This window comes from Caretta caretta, chromosome 6 (assembly GCF_965140235.1).
Source record: "Caretta caretta isolate rCarCar2 chromosome 6, rCarCar1.hap1, whole genome shotgun sequence".
NCBI lineage: Eukaryota > Metazoa > Chordata > Testudines > Cheloniidae > Caretta > Caretta caretta.
In genome coordinates, this window is record NC_134211.1 from 4775119 (window position 1) to 4789383 (window position 14265).

At 47.5% G+C, this 14265-nt stretch overlaps 1 protein-coding gene and 1 long non-coding RNA gene across 3 annotated transcripts in view; both read right to left on the reverse strand.

Annotated features, from left to right (window-relative positions):
• LOC125638267 (uncharacterized) overlaps positions 1–14265 on the reverse strand; it is a 185106-nt gene that overhangs the window by 23168 nt on the left and 147673 nt on the right. The window lies entirely within an intron of this gene.
• On the reverse strand, positions 320–10656 carry LOC125638290 (uncharacterized). Of its 2 annotated transcripts, none has more exons than XR_007357189.2 (4): positions 10347–10656; positions 2913–2972; positions 2076–2215; positions 320–536 (listed from the first exon to the last, which is right to left on the reverse strand). It is a non-coding gene; the product is annotated as an uncharacterized LOC125638290 (long non-coding RNA). The 2 variants fall into 2 exon arrangements; XR_007357188.2 differs by having other exon boundaries at positions 2913–2975.

A 14265-nucleotide genomic window follows, 5' to 3' on the forward strand; every position in this document is an offset into this window, starting at 1 on the left:
TCTGATTGGCTGTCTGCCTCAGTGCCCCGCCTCCTCCAGGGTCAGAGCAACCAATCAGAGCTCAATCTCCCTTCCCGCCCCTGAGTGGTCCCTGCAGCTGGTGTGCCGTGGCCGAGGAAAGATTGGGACTCACAGCCTTAGGGCCACCCATCCAAGCCTTGAGGCTGCTTAGCTTGCGAGACAGAGTCACCCTCCCAGGTGGCAGAGCAGGAGAGCATCCCAGCCGGGACTGTCCCTGGAGCCCAAGCAAATCAGGTTCCAAATCTCCGACGCACTGTTGAAATTGCCAGCCTAAAAGATCAAGGAAAATGCTGATGGCTGAGTTCTCGGTATTAAAACAATTGCCCCCTTTTATTGACCAAAAATATGGAATGCAATCTCACGGCCACTTGGTACAACTCTGGGAAGGCTCTGGGTTCCCTGGGCCGTCCGTAGCAGGTAGAGTAGCAGGGCACGGTCTTCATGCCAGCGTGAGCCATCTCTTTCGCTGTGTGACGTCAGCTGGGAAGGGTTTAGCTCAGCATTTGATGCGACTCCTGGGGACAGGAAAGTGAGACAGAGTCAGCTGCATAAAGGAACGGGGCTCGGGGTTGCTTTTTGCTACTTGCTGGGGCAGTTCTCTGGTGTCTTTCACTGCAAGGATCTCAAAGTGGCTCATTTTTGATCTCTCTAAGGGTCCCCATCTAGCTCGGGGTCTCCATCCCTTGATCTAGCAAGAACACTTCGCTGTTCGACAGCGCTTGCCATCAGCAGACATCACAGAGCTTTGATAGAGGTCTGTGTCTTTCCCCATTTTAAAGGTGGGGTGACTGGCACAGCGGGCAGACGTGATTTTCCCAAGGTGATCCTTCAGGCCAGTGGCAGAGCTGGGACTACAATCCAGGTCTCCTGAGCCCTCGTCCTCTGTACTATCCGCTGGGCAGCACTATCCTATTGTACTGCCAGTCGCTAGAGACATATATCTATTTATCTGGTCTATTTATCTCTGCAGTCCAGCCAAATCTTGCTAATAAGTATGGGTTGTGACAAAGTGGGAATTTGGGGTAATTTCATAAAAAAACGTATGAACCCTATGTGTGCCTCAGTTTCCCCTACATGCTGCATTGTTACCTAGTTGGGAGGGGAATGTCTTTGCTCTTGGGGCAGGCTAGGACACAGGTGTGAATGGTACCTCACTGTCTGGGACCTTAGGTCCTATATCAGTGGAGCTCTTGAGAAGACAATGACGGATCCAAATGCCCAGACATGGACACCTAGTAATCAATGACCCAGAGAGATATGGACTTCCCTGCCTCTTAGCAGCGGGGAGAGCCTATTTTACAAGCTCGGAAACAGAGGACTGTGGAATTAAAGTGTGGGCTGTGGGAAGCAGTCGGGGGCACCCCTGGGAGTCTGACAAAGGAGATTAGAGTCAGGGACAGACAGAGCTTGAACAATGAGGGTTCACTACAGCTTGGCTGAGTTCTGGCTACTGGGAATGGCCTATGCTTTGATCTTCATTTCGCGATGCTAACCAAGGACTTCCTAGGCTGTGCTCCTGCTGGCTAATAAACCTTGCTGTCTGCCAACGCTGGCTGAGTGTCCCTGCAGACAGGGCCATCCCTGGGGGGGTGCGGGACGCGGGACAACCCCCTGCCCCAGCCTCACCTCTTCCCACTTTTGCCCCACCCTCATTCCACCCCTTCCCCCAAGCTCCCACCCCTTCCCACCCCAGCCCCCATTCTGCCCTTCCCTCAAGCCCCCGCCCCCTCCTCTCCTGCGTGCTGCGGGAGCCGGAGAGGAGCTGCTGCCGGCCTCTGTGCCACCCAGGTCCTGTGTGCCCTGAAGCAGGGCAGAGAGGAGCAGGGCTGGTCATGCTGCTGCCGGCCCCCCCGCCGCCCAGGCCCTGTGTCACTCCTGAAGCGCAGGGCCCCCCAAAGCATGGGGCCTGGGGTGTCTCTGCCTGCAGATGCTGGAGGAGGTGCCTTGCTCCCTAAGATTGTACACATCTCCCTCAGGGGTGGGACTCGCAGCTGACAGGGGTGCTGAAGGCCCAGAGGTCCAGCCTAAGAAGGAGGTGAAGCTGCGTGACTTACCCTGGAGGAAGAGTGAGAGATACCCCGAGGGGGTCTGGCTCACTGAGGCGTTTCCAAAGCGGGGGCCATCACACCATTCTGTGGCTCCGTGACATTCCTGTTATCTTTTAAAGCTTGTAAGCGACGTAACAAATCTGAATCTGTTGAAAGTCAATAGGATTCCTAACTCACTTTGATATTTTCAAAAGAGCCCATCCATCTATGCACCCATCCATCCCCATACATGCATATCCCTCCTTCTACCCTCACACATGACTATCCGTCCACCCGTCTAGCCCCATACACACCTCTCTGTCTAGCTAGCTGTGTTGGAGTGATACGTGCTTTGGGTATTTATATAAACATTTTCACAATATGTTAGATACACCCCGAGTATGATTATAATAAAATAAAATGCAAGTTATTCCTATTATTACAAGACACTCCCAGAAAATAGATGCTGATCTCAGTGTCCCTGTTGTAAATCCGCAGTGACCCCACTGAGGCCAGTGGCGCAGGGCCGGATTCTGATCACAGTTGTAAAGATAAACCCAATGTAACTGGAGCCAGCTCCAACCCGGTTCCAGTCGCTATGTGGACAGTAGTGTAACCATGCTGGGTAGCCCGGCAGCCCTGGGAGCTGGAGCACTAGCTAACGGGGTTAGCAGGAACCATTCGGCCATCTACACGGCAAAGGCCAGAGTTAACCCAACTTTGGCCTGACAAGCTGAGTAAGCCCATGATGAGTAAGCAGCTTCAAAACAGCCACCACCTGCCATCTGTGGAAGGCTGGGCTGGGTGGCTGCGGGGCCAATGCGCTGACCATGGTAGGAGTGCGTGTCTGGCCCAGGGTCTGACCTGAGCCTTCGTCACTGGACAAGCCTGGCTTGTGTTTCCCGGGCGTGGGGTCAGCTACACCTGCTGGGAGAAAACAGGGAGTTCATTCAGAAACAGACAGAAGCGGCCTCCGCACCTCTCCCACCCCTGCTGGGTTCCCGCCTGACACTTCTCCCACAGCCAGGATCCCTCCTGTTAGGGGGCTTATTCCTTCACCCACTTACTTCCCTGGTCCTTCTCGCATGAACAGAGAGCAACAATACCCCAAGTCCAAAGGTGCAAACAATTCAATGTTTACTATTATTCAATGTTTCCCCACCCCCATGCCCATTTCCGCCCCCACACCCCACCCACTTCCTGATTGACTGCAGACTACATAATAAAACTTGAGTTCTGCTTAGCTATACCTTAACCAAATCATTTTACTGAAATTTAACTAACCAATCCTAACATATTGTAACATGATTATTTAACCAATTATATCCCACCACCTTAATTAGTTTACACCCAGCAAAATTAATTATACAGCAGACAGGAACAATCACAGAACCAGACAGAGATTATACAGACAAACAATAGCAAAGTGGGAACTATAATGACAAAATTAAGGTGGTGGGATATAATTGGTTACATAATCATGTTACAATATGTTAGGATTGGTTAGTTAAATTTCAGGAAAATGATTGGTTAAGGTATAGCTAAGCAGAACTCAAGTTTTATTATATAGTCTGCAGTCAATCAGGAAGTGGGGGGGTGTGTGGGGAGGCGAAATGGGAACAGGGAAGAGGGGTGAGGAAATTGGAATCATGTTTGGCTAAGGGCAGGAATGGGAACAGGGACTCAGGTGTAAGGCTCTGTGGTGTCAGAGCTGGGAAGGGGGACACTAAGGAAGGAAACTGGAATCATGCTTGCTGGAAGCTCACCCCAACAAACATTGAATTGTTTGCACCTTCGGACTTGGGGTATTGTTGCTCTCTGTTCATGCAAGAAGGACCAGGGAAGGAAGCGGGTGAAGGAATAAGCTCCTAACATCTTGGTGCCGGTGATTGACTCGGATACATCGCATTGGATAGGTGAGTGGCAGCCGGTAAGTCCCCCTCCCCAACAGTCCGCACAGCTGCTTGGAGGGGGTATCGCGAACTCTCGTGATGGTAGTTGCGGGTTCTGGCAAGCCAAGGTAAAGGATTTTTTGGATAAATGGATAAGGAAGAACCAGAGCCCATACCAGGTGCAGGGGTCAACCTGGGATGAGATTAACAAGGAACTGGAGGAAGTGTTAGGGGACCCAGAGGGATGGCGGGTGGCTGAGGAGCCCACCCTCCTTGGTATACGGTAGTGGAAGAAGGTCCCTGCCCATGGGGACTGAATGCCTTCCGGGGAAAGGAGGTACTTCAGTCCACTTGTGAGAGGTTTGAAGTAAGGGCAGCATTATGGGAAGCTGCCAGGAATCTTTCAAGTTTGGTGCTGCTTCAGCAAGGGCTGCTGAAGGGGTGTAAATTAGTTAGGGGTGGTTAAAGATGATTTGGCTCAACAGGGTTTAAAGTCAAAAGCAGAGCTAACAGACGACCTTTAGAGACTGGAGCTGGGACTTGCTCCTGGGGGAGTGGAGAGAAAGAAGGGGAAGAAAAAAAAAGTTTCAAAGTGCAACCTGCCTTTCCACACTCTTGTTTTTCTGAAGTTTTAATGGAGGGTACTTCGGATACTTATGTAAGATGTCAAGAAGGAAGTTTTTGTTTAATGATAAAACCCAGTTCTATAAATGTAACTGTTTGTGCAACTCGGTGCAGTCACATTGGATGGAAGCTTGGTAATTAAATTATCCAAGGGGGTCAGGTAGAGTGGCTACTACCACCACTAGGCTTCTGTCCCCAGAAGCCTTTACAGTTATTCTGAGGGAAAATGGGCCCTTTTCCCACAGAAATGATCTGCAGAGACTGCTGCAGGCAGAGAGAGAATCTGATCAAAATTATTTGACTATTGGGTAATGTAATCAAAATCACTTAAGGATGGAAGGGGTTTCTATTGGAATATAACTTGGCTGCCCCTGGTTGTGTCTAGTTGTACAAGATGGAAGTGTAATCGGGGTACAGTTGTGTAAAAGAGTAATCGCAGTGCAAGGGATGTTGGGCAAAACAGAATTTTGTGTGTGCGCATAGGTAAAAAGAAAAGGAAAAGGGGAAGAACGATGGGATCACTGAGCCTTGGGGTGGCTCTGGGCGATCAGACTGTCGCTTTGGTGGGTGTGCATGAAAACTCTGTGGGCATGGGAGGCAGTTATACCTTGTGTAAAATTAATATGGCTAATATAATGTTATGGAGGTTAAACTATATGGAAGGAATGTGCATTTTCCCAGGACGTGTGCAGTGTATATTGGAGAAGGGGTAAAAGAAATGCAAACAAAACATGGTACTTAATTAAAATCCTATTAGGGCTCCAAAAGGGGCCACAATAGGTTGTGCTTTCTTTTTCAGATCTCTGTGTGATTTGGAGCAGGAGATGAAAGTGGAAAGTAATCAGAACTCTGGAAGTAAAATGTTTCCCTTTTAAGACAGTCTCTGAGCTGCTAACAGCTTTGGATCCAGAAGCAAGCTAGTAAGCCTCTGTGTAAATGCAAATTACCTAGCTGATGGGCTCAAAGGAGCTGCAAATAATGAATACATCTGGTTAGCAAACAAGCTACTAGAAGACTCAGATTATGGCCCTCCAGGAAAGGGAGGTGAAAAAACAAGTCAAGCCTGAAAATAAGGGGGACAGGTTAACCTTAAGGGGTGTGTGTATGTGTATAGTGCTAAAATCTGAAGCTGTGTCTCAGCTATTACCTGAGAATAAACTTAAAGCTTGATACAGCAGAGAAACTATTGCAAACATGGTCTGTTGTACAAGAGGGGAAACTGAGGTACACCACCTCATGAATTTCATAAATGACCAGTGAGTGCGGTAATTCACTAGCCTGACTATAGAACAAAATAAGGACAGCCTGGAGGTAATTCTTGTGTTTTTCCTGCAATTAGCAAGGAAATTTGTAAAAGAAAGTGGATATTATTATTATTATTATTAAGCAATAATCTGTCCCCACCAGGGGGGAGGAAATTGTTTCTTTTATTTTTCAGACACTCTACAAGCAAGCTGGCGCCAGCAGGAAAAATAATGCACAATACCATGGATCTGTGTTTTGTGTTTGTCTTGTTGCTAGCAATGTTGTGTTTTAATGGACAGAAAACCTCATGACATGGGTGGGGGATGGCTTCAAAAGGCTGACCCTGCGGGGAGATGTGTATGGGAATGCAAAATGCTCAATTAGGAGGCCAGCACCTGTGTAATAGCTACCATGGTACCTGGAAAGGAAATGGGACCGGCAACTAAAGTGGTTCCCACGAGCCGTATGGAATAATGAGAAGGGGAGGAGCTCACCGGGAATCAATGGAGGGGTGTGTAAAATAGTGTCAATCAACAGATGTTTGGATGTGCCCCTCTCCTATGACTATGGAGGAGCAGGATCAATGGTCTATGCAAGGGGTGAACAATTGGGTGTACTGTGTATAAGGTGTTTTGCTGGGAATGTACATATTGCTGGGGGCACAATTACACCAGGCCATAACCAAACTATACCCATCTGGTGTCTGGACTTTGGTGCACAAATGGATCTGTGATTCTTATTGGTGTGAATAATCAAACCAGGGCATACTGCCTGATTCCATACCAAGTGGTCAGGCTGGTTTGGACAATATCCCATTTCTCTGTGAACATTCAGTGGACTTATGAAATGGACAAAAGCAAGCCAAACGTCCAGGGACAGCTTGTTGCAACTGCCAGCAACTGGACACATAAGATCATGATCCTGTCAAAGGAGGAGAGGCAGTGTTTTGGGGGTGTCTCGGATGTTGGACCATACTGCAGTGGTCAGGACTCGGTGTTGCTGTGGATTTTGTATTGTTAACTGTACTTGTGTTACATTGCATATGGAGATAACCTATAAGTAATAAGCCCTCCAAACCCTGCAGTGTACTAGACAACCCGGACCCAACCTTCTCGGGCCCACTCGAATGGAAAGTCTGGAACACTAATTGGAATAGGTGTGGTATGCCCGTACGAGAGAAGGTGCAGGGCACTAGACTACACAAGGGGCAGTGGGACAAATGGAATATCGACACCTTCCACCTTTCAGAGTAACAGCCGTGTCAGTCTGTATTCGCAAAAAGAAAAGGAGTACTTATGGCACCTTAGAGACTAACCAATTTATTTGAGCATAAGCTTTCGTGAGCTACAGCTCACTTCATCGGATGCATACTGTGGAAAGTATAGAAGATCTTTTTATACACACAAAGCATGAAAAAATGGGTGTTTACCACTACAAAAGGTTCTCTCCCCCCACCCCACTCTCCTGCTGGTAATAGCTTATCTAAAGTGATCACTCTCCTTACAATGTGTATGATAATCAAGGTGGGCCATTTCCAGCACAAATCCAGGGTTTAACAAGAACGTCTGGGGGGGGGGAGTGGGTAGGAAAAAACAAGGGGAAATAGGTTACCTTGCATAATGACTTAGCCACTCCCAGTCTCTATTCAAGACTAAAGTTAATTGTATCCAATTTGCAAATGAATTCCAATTCAACAGTCTCTCGCTGGACTCTGGTTTTGAAGTTTTTTTGTTGTAATATCGCAACTTTCATGTCTGTAATCGCGTGACCAGAGAGATTGAATTGTTCTCCGACTGGTTTATGAACGTTATAATTCTTGATGTCTGATTTGTGTTCATTTATTCTTTTACATAGAGACTGTCCAGTTTGACCAATGTACATGGCAGAGGGGCATTGCTGGCACATGATGGCACATATTACATTGGTGGATGTGCAGGTGAATGAGCCTCTGATATTGTGGCTGATGTTATTAGGCCCTGTGATGGTGTCCCCTGAATAGATATGTGGGCACAGTTGGCAATGGGCTTTGTTGCAAGGATAGGTTCCTGGATTAGTGGTTCTGTTGTGTGGTATGTGGTTGCTGGTGAGTATTTGCTTCAGTTTGGGGGGCTGTCTGTAGGCAAGGGCTGGTCTGTCTCCCGGCAAGGGCTGGTCTGTCTCCCAAGATTTGAGAGAGTGTTGGGTCATCCTTCAGGATAGGTTGTAGATCCTTGATAATGCGTTGGAGGGGTTTTAGTTGGGGGCTGAAGGTGACGGCTAGTGGCGTTCTGTTATTTTCTTTGTTAGGCCTGTCCTGTAGTAGGTGACTTCTGGGAACTCTTCTGGCTCTATCAATCTGTTTCTTCACTTCCGCAGGTGGGTATTGTAGTTGTAAGAATGCTTGATAGAGATCTTGTAGGTGTTTGTCTCTGTCTGAGAGGTTGGAGCAAATGCGGTTGTATCATACACATTGTAAGGAGAGTGATCACTTTAGATAAGCTATTACCAGCAGGAGAGTGAGGTGGGGGGAGAGAACCTTTTGTAGTGGTAAACACCCATTTTTTCATGCTTTGTGTGTATAAAAAGATCTTCTATACTTTCCACAGTATGCATCCGATGAAGTGAGCTGTAGCTCACGAAAGCTTATGCTCAAATAAATTGGTTAGTCTCTAAGGTGCCACAAGTTCACCTTCCACCTTGATGCCTGGCCCTATCAGGAAATGTGTCACCATATGTCCTATGCTTTTCCAGCATACCTGGGCAGGAGGATCCCAAAAGAAAAAGAAAAAAAAGGGGTGGAGTGTTAGGATATAGATATTCAGACCTGTCTGTAAAGGCCTAGATTCTAAGAATGTAGGTGTATTCTTATCACTTAGCTAGTTAGAGGTATAAAAGAAAGAATCAAAATCACTGTCTGCCAGTGTAAGGTCCTTCTCTTACTGTGACAGTCTGAGGCCCTGTGCTTAGGCTAAGGCCTTTGGGTAAGTGACAGAGGCAGCCATAAGCTGGGAAGTTTCAGAGTAACAGCCGTGTTAGTCTGTATTTGCAAAAAGAAAAGGAGTACTTGTGGCACCTTAGAGACTAAGCAATTTATTTGAGCTCACGAAAGCTCATGCTCAAATAAATTGGTTAGTCTCTAAGGTGCCACAAGTCCTCCTTTTCTATAAGCTGGGAAGCGAATGGTCACCTCCTCACATTCCAAACCAGTCACATTGAAAGAAGGTGCTATTGGGCTGTTAGGAATACAATCCTGTCCTGATACCTCCTATCACCTCCAGAGAAAGGGAAGTGCCTAGAAAATGTAAAAGGAAACTTAGTTTGATAGCATCCTGTCTGGCAAGAACTCACTTAACAGCTGGGATGTGAAATCCTCACTTCTGTGTTGTTCTATGACTGTAGTCCCCATTTCCGCATTGTTTGTCTGTATAATCTCTGTCTGGTTCTGTGAATGTTTCTGTCTCCTGTATAATGAATTTTGCTGGGTGTAAACTAATTAAGGTGGTGGGATATAATTGGTTACATAATCATGTTACAATATGTTAGGATTGGTTAGTTAAATTTCAGGAAAATGATTGGTTACGGTATAGCTAAGCCGAACTCAAGTTTTACTATATAGTCTGCAGTCAGTCAGGAAGTGAGTGTGTGTGTGGGGGGGTGGAAATGGGAACAGGGAATGGGGGTGGGGAAACTGGAATCATGTTTGGCTAAGGGCAGGAATGGGAACAGGGACACAGGTGTAAGGCTCTGTGGTGTCAGAGCTGGGAAGGGGGACACAAAGGAAGGACACTGGAATCATGCTTGCTGGAAGTTCACCCCAATAAACATCGAATTGTTTGCACCTTTGGACTTCAGGTATTGTTGCTCTCTGGTCATGCAAGAAGGACCAGGGAAGTAAGTGGGTGAAGGAATAAGCCCCCTAACACCTCCCCCCATCCCTCTATCCCAGCCTGTGCTCCTTCCTTCCTTCCCCCTGCTGCTGGGATCCCTCCACTCTCCAGGGGAAACTCCTCAGCCCCTTTTTCTACCTCTCTATATTAATAGATCTGTCCTTCCGGGTTGTCGTCCCCCACCCAAAAACTTTATGTCACTCTCTGGTGCATGGTCTCTCTCTGATACAGAATTGCCCAGCGAGGAGCATGTGGCAAATTTCTGTAATGTATTTGTTTAAGTGTGCCTCTGTTTCCCCACTCTCAGTGCAGTGATCCCCACTGGGTGGGGGGGGGGTTAATTTCCCGTTTGGGGGTTGGGCTGGTACAAGCAAACCACCCGAAGGGAATTGCCTTGGTGAGACAGAGGAAGACCCTAGCGCCCTTTGTGGGCCTAGGACAGGAAGTTAGGTGTCTAAACCCCTTTGGATCTGTGATACCCAGTGGCAGCCTGGCCTGACAAGGGGCTGCACAAATTCTGCCCTTCGGGGACTGTGCCAAGGAAGCCAGCAGCATTGTTGATTTCTCTGCCTGGCAGGCCGATAAGCAGGCAGTTCCTGTACGTGGAGACCCATCAAGACAAGATCCCCCTTAGGGAGGGGGTGATCCCCCCTTGAGAGCCCCTCACTCACCCTTCCCTGTGGCCTGGAAAAGGTTTTGTGCCAGGTTCTTCTTGTCCATGTCCTCCAGCACCTTCCCGGCCACCTCCACTGCGTAATCCTCCTCGTAGTAGCTGACGAGCAGGCGAGTGATATCTACAGCGTCTGCTTTTTCCAGCTGGCTCCACTTGATACGGTATAACCTGGCTTGGGCTGGGAATTGTTCAGCTTGTCTTTAAAGGTCTTCAAGTCCGACTCGCCCAGCTCACTAATGATGTCGAACAGGTGGTCCCTCGGCGTCTTTGCCATGATCCCTCTTTGCCCCGAGACAGAGCGGGAAGGAGGGAGGGGTCCCAGGAAGGAAAGTGAAAAACTTTTGCCACCTTCATCCAGCGGAGTCCCGCCCTCTTCCCTTCTGCGGCTGGCCTGGGCTCAGTTAGAAGATTAACAGTTTTGCTCCCACTCTGGCTCCCGATTCTTGTGGCCCTTTTGTGGGGCCTTTTGTTTTGCCGCTATGGGGGCAGCAGGCGGCTAAGATTCACTCCTGTTGCCCTGTGTTATTCAAACACTCCTGGGCATGGAGACTGGGAGGGCAAAGTGAGAGGAGATGGGGTTGGGGGGGAAGTAGGCAGGAGGGAGGGCAAGAGCAATGTGCACACACAGAGACATACATCACCACACACCAGTGATACAGTTACACACCACACACAGAGACAGTCACACAGAGACAGAGACACAAGGACACACAGACAGTTACACACAGGAACCCCCCCGCCCCCGAGACAGTTATACACACAGACACACGCACTACACACAAATACCAACACAGATACACACTGACCACCCCACACATTTACAGATCAGAGGAAAGTGGAATATCCCATTCCTCCAGCAACAGGAAATGGGGATGTGCCAATAAAATCTTGAAGCTTGTCTTAGGCAAAAGTCTCATTGTTTACCTAAGGAAGGAATCTCTGTTTAGCTAACAAGAACCCGCCAAAAACTGACATACAAAGGGTAACACACTGTTTGCCTACACAGAGTGACTCATTGTGCCCGGTAAATTCAAACCAGTTAGGAAGAGCTTGCCGTGAGACCCACAAAACTGAAGGTGCATGAGGGCAAATGTTTTGATCCCCCAAAAGAAATCCAAACTAAGGAACTTTCACCCCGGATTAGAAGCTGTACATTTCTCTGCTTGATGAGTCAGAGACACTGCCTCGCTCAGGCCTGGAAGATGTGAAGGGAATGGTATTAATATAACATATTTAACTGGGAATTGGTCCTGCTTCGAGCAGGGGGTTGGACTAGATGACCTTCTGGGGTCCCTTCCAACCCTGATATTCTATGATATGGACTATGTCCACTATATTTAGAGCTGTGGTTCTCAAACTTTTTGTACTGGCAAACCCTTTCACACAGCAAACCTCTGAGTGTGAGCCCCCCCCCCCCTTATAAATTAAAAACACATGTTTTATATTTAACACTATTTGAAATGCTAAATGTATAACCCTATTGTTTAAAATGAATTGACCTTTTCTCACCGCTTTTAAATTAAGACGAACACACATTTTTATCAAATTATTTTTATAAGCTGAAAAGTTATTTTTAAAAATAGTTACTGTTTAATACTGGGGATGGGGGCATGAAGAAACTTTGTCAATATCACTTTTCACAGCAGATTTGGGGCACCATTGCCACCCTCCCCTCTGCGTTTTCAGACCTGGGGGGCTCTGAAAGCAGCACCTCCATGAGCAGCAACGCAGAAGAAGGGCGGCAACGGGGCACGAAGTCTGCTGTGAAATGTGATATTTGTTTGTTTGTTAATATCACGTTTCATAGCAGACTTGCTAGCACAGATTTCACAGCAGACTTGCTAGCTAGCTGGGAGTCTGAAAAGTGATATTAACAAACATATGAATATCACTTTTCACAGCAGACTTACTAGCGTCCCATTGCCACCCTTACTTCTGCACTGCTGCCGGTGTCAAATGCTGCCTTCGGAGCATTTAATGCAGCTCTTCAGCTGCTCAACAATCAAGTCCTCTAATGTTGTCTCAGTCCCACCTTTTTAGTAGCAAGACAACAAACCTGCCTGCATGATCCTACAATCCCCAGAGTCCTTAAAGTGGCGATAATACAAATATCTACTTTGTTTAGGAATAACAATCACCGCATTATATGTTTACAATGGCCCTTAAATAAGATGAAAATTTTGATGGGGCATCTGTTTGTTTTCAAGCATCTGTAGGTCTTTTAAATAAAAATAGTTTCTGAGAACCGAGCTATCGTGTCTTGAGAAAAGACACCTATTTACAGCAAAAAAAGCTGAAATGAGTGTAGTAGAATCCTGGGAAAATAAAACAAACCTGTTTAAAATAAAGCAAGAGTTCCCATGGTCTGCATAAAAAATGGATGTTTGAGACAGGTGTTGGCTCGACCCTGTTGAACTGATTTGGTTTAACCACCCCCTGCCGAAATGGCAGGGCTGACTCCATTGCTTTCAGTGATTCTGGAGGCCTAGGTCTAGATGTGATTATACACGCTTGTTTCCATCAGGGTTAAAGCTATTAGTTATGAGTAATTAGGTCTGATGGGCCTTCACCCACAGTAAAGGGATGGTGAGCTCTGATTAATATTAAATCAAATAGAGTCTCAGGAGTTCATCGTTTGGATAGTTTAACTAAAACCCAAGGAGTCTGTAGAATGCTATGGGTCAGTCTTTCTAGCAGCTCAAAGACATTAAAAGTTTAAAAACCAATGATTTTCAAAAGTAAACAAGGGTCTAACCCAAAACTGAAATGTTGCAAGGACTCATAAACCTCCACAATAGAAGAATATCTGTGAGAACAACCAAACATTTAAACGCTAGAGGGATTTGCAGGGTGTTTGCTATGATTGTGCTACATCCATTTTTGTTTGTAAATAAACACAAACTTTGAGCACCAAAGAAAGATGTTTAAAATGAAGAAAACACCTTAAGACATTCATGGACATCTGCAAGGTCCCGGTGATGGGGTGCTCCGCTCACTGCTAGGATGGCATCTCCTCCTGGTCATTCTGGGGAATAGCTCACTGGATCCACACCCGTTCCTGCAGTTGCTTGCCATCTCTCCACCTTTCTCTCTGGATTTGAAGCGCCTCTGTTACTCCACGAGCTGCTGCCTCTTTGCGACTCAGCCCTCCAGCCAGATAGCTAGATGCATCTTCCAAAGACTCCTTCAGCGACCCCAAGCAATATTCCTGTTCACTGCCTCATAGTACCAGTCCTGCAGTGGCTGGCAGGGGAACCTCAGCCCACCTGTATTCTGGCTCACTCTAACCAGCAGTCAAGGTTTGTTCCTTTCTAGACCTTACTACCTTTCCCTGAGCTCTGTCCTACTTTCCTGGCTTCTCTCCTCCCAGGCCAAATACACCTCCCTTCTCCCAGGATGTGACTGTAGACTCTCCCAGCAACCCCCTTCTGTTCCCAATTTCCTGCCTTTATAGTTCCAGCCCAGCGTCCTCCTTCTGAGCTGGGCTCCCTTAGCCCCCTGATTCCCCTCAGCTGTGGCTTGTTGGGTTAATTAGCTCCCTACTCACTCTACATTAACCCTGCCCCTCAAGACCCCAACCCTCAGGCGGGCAGGTACCTTCTCCCCTGGAGCAGTCACGGCTAGGCCCACAGGTCATCCCATTCATTCTCCCCGTCTCCCACCATGAGGAGCAACTTGCTGTTTTCCTCCCTGGCACCCCCTGAATTTCTCTCTCAGGAACTCTGCGTCTTCTCACGATACTCGCAAGGCCAAGTTGGCTTTCACTTTCTTCTGTAGCCCTGGCCCTAGCTCTGTGGGCTCTCTCTGCACCCCTTCTCCCAGGGTCTGAGTTCCTGTCTTGCCCCAGTTAGTCTCCGTATTGGTCCCTATATCCTTCAGCTTGGCCTCTGAGGGACTCTTTCGAGTTTCTCCTCTCC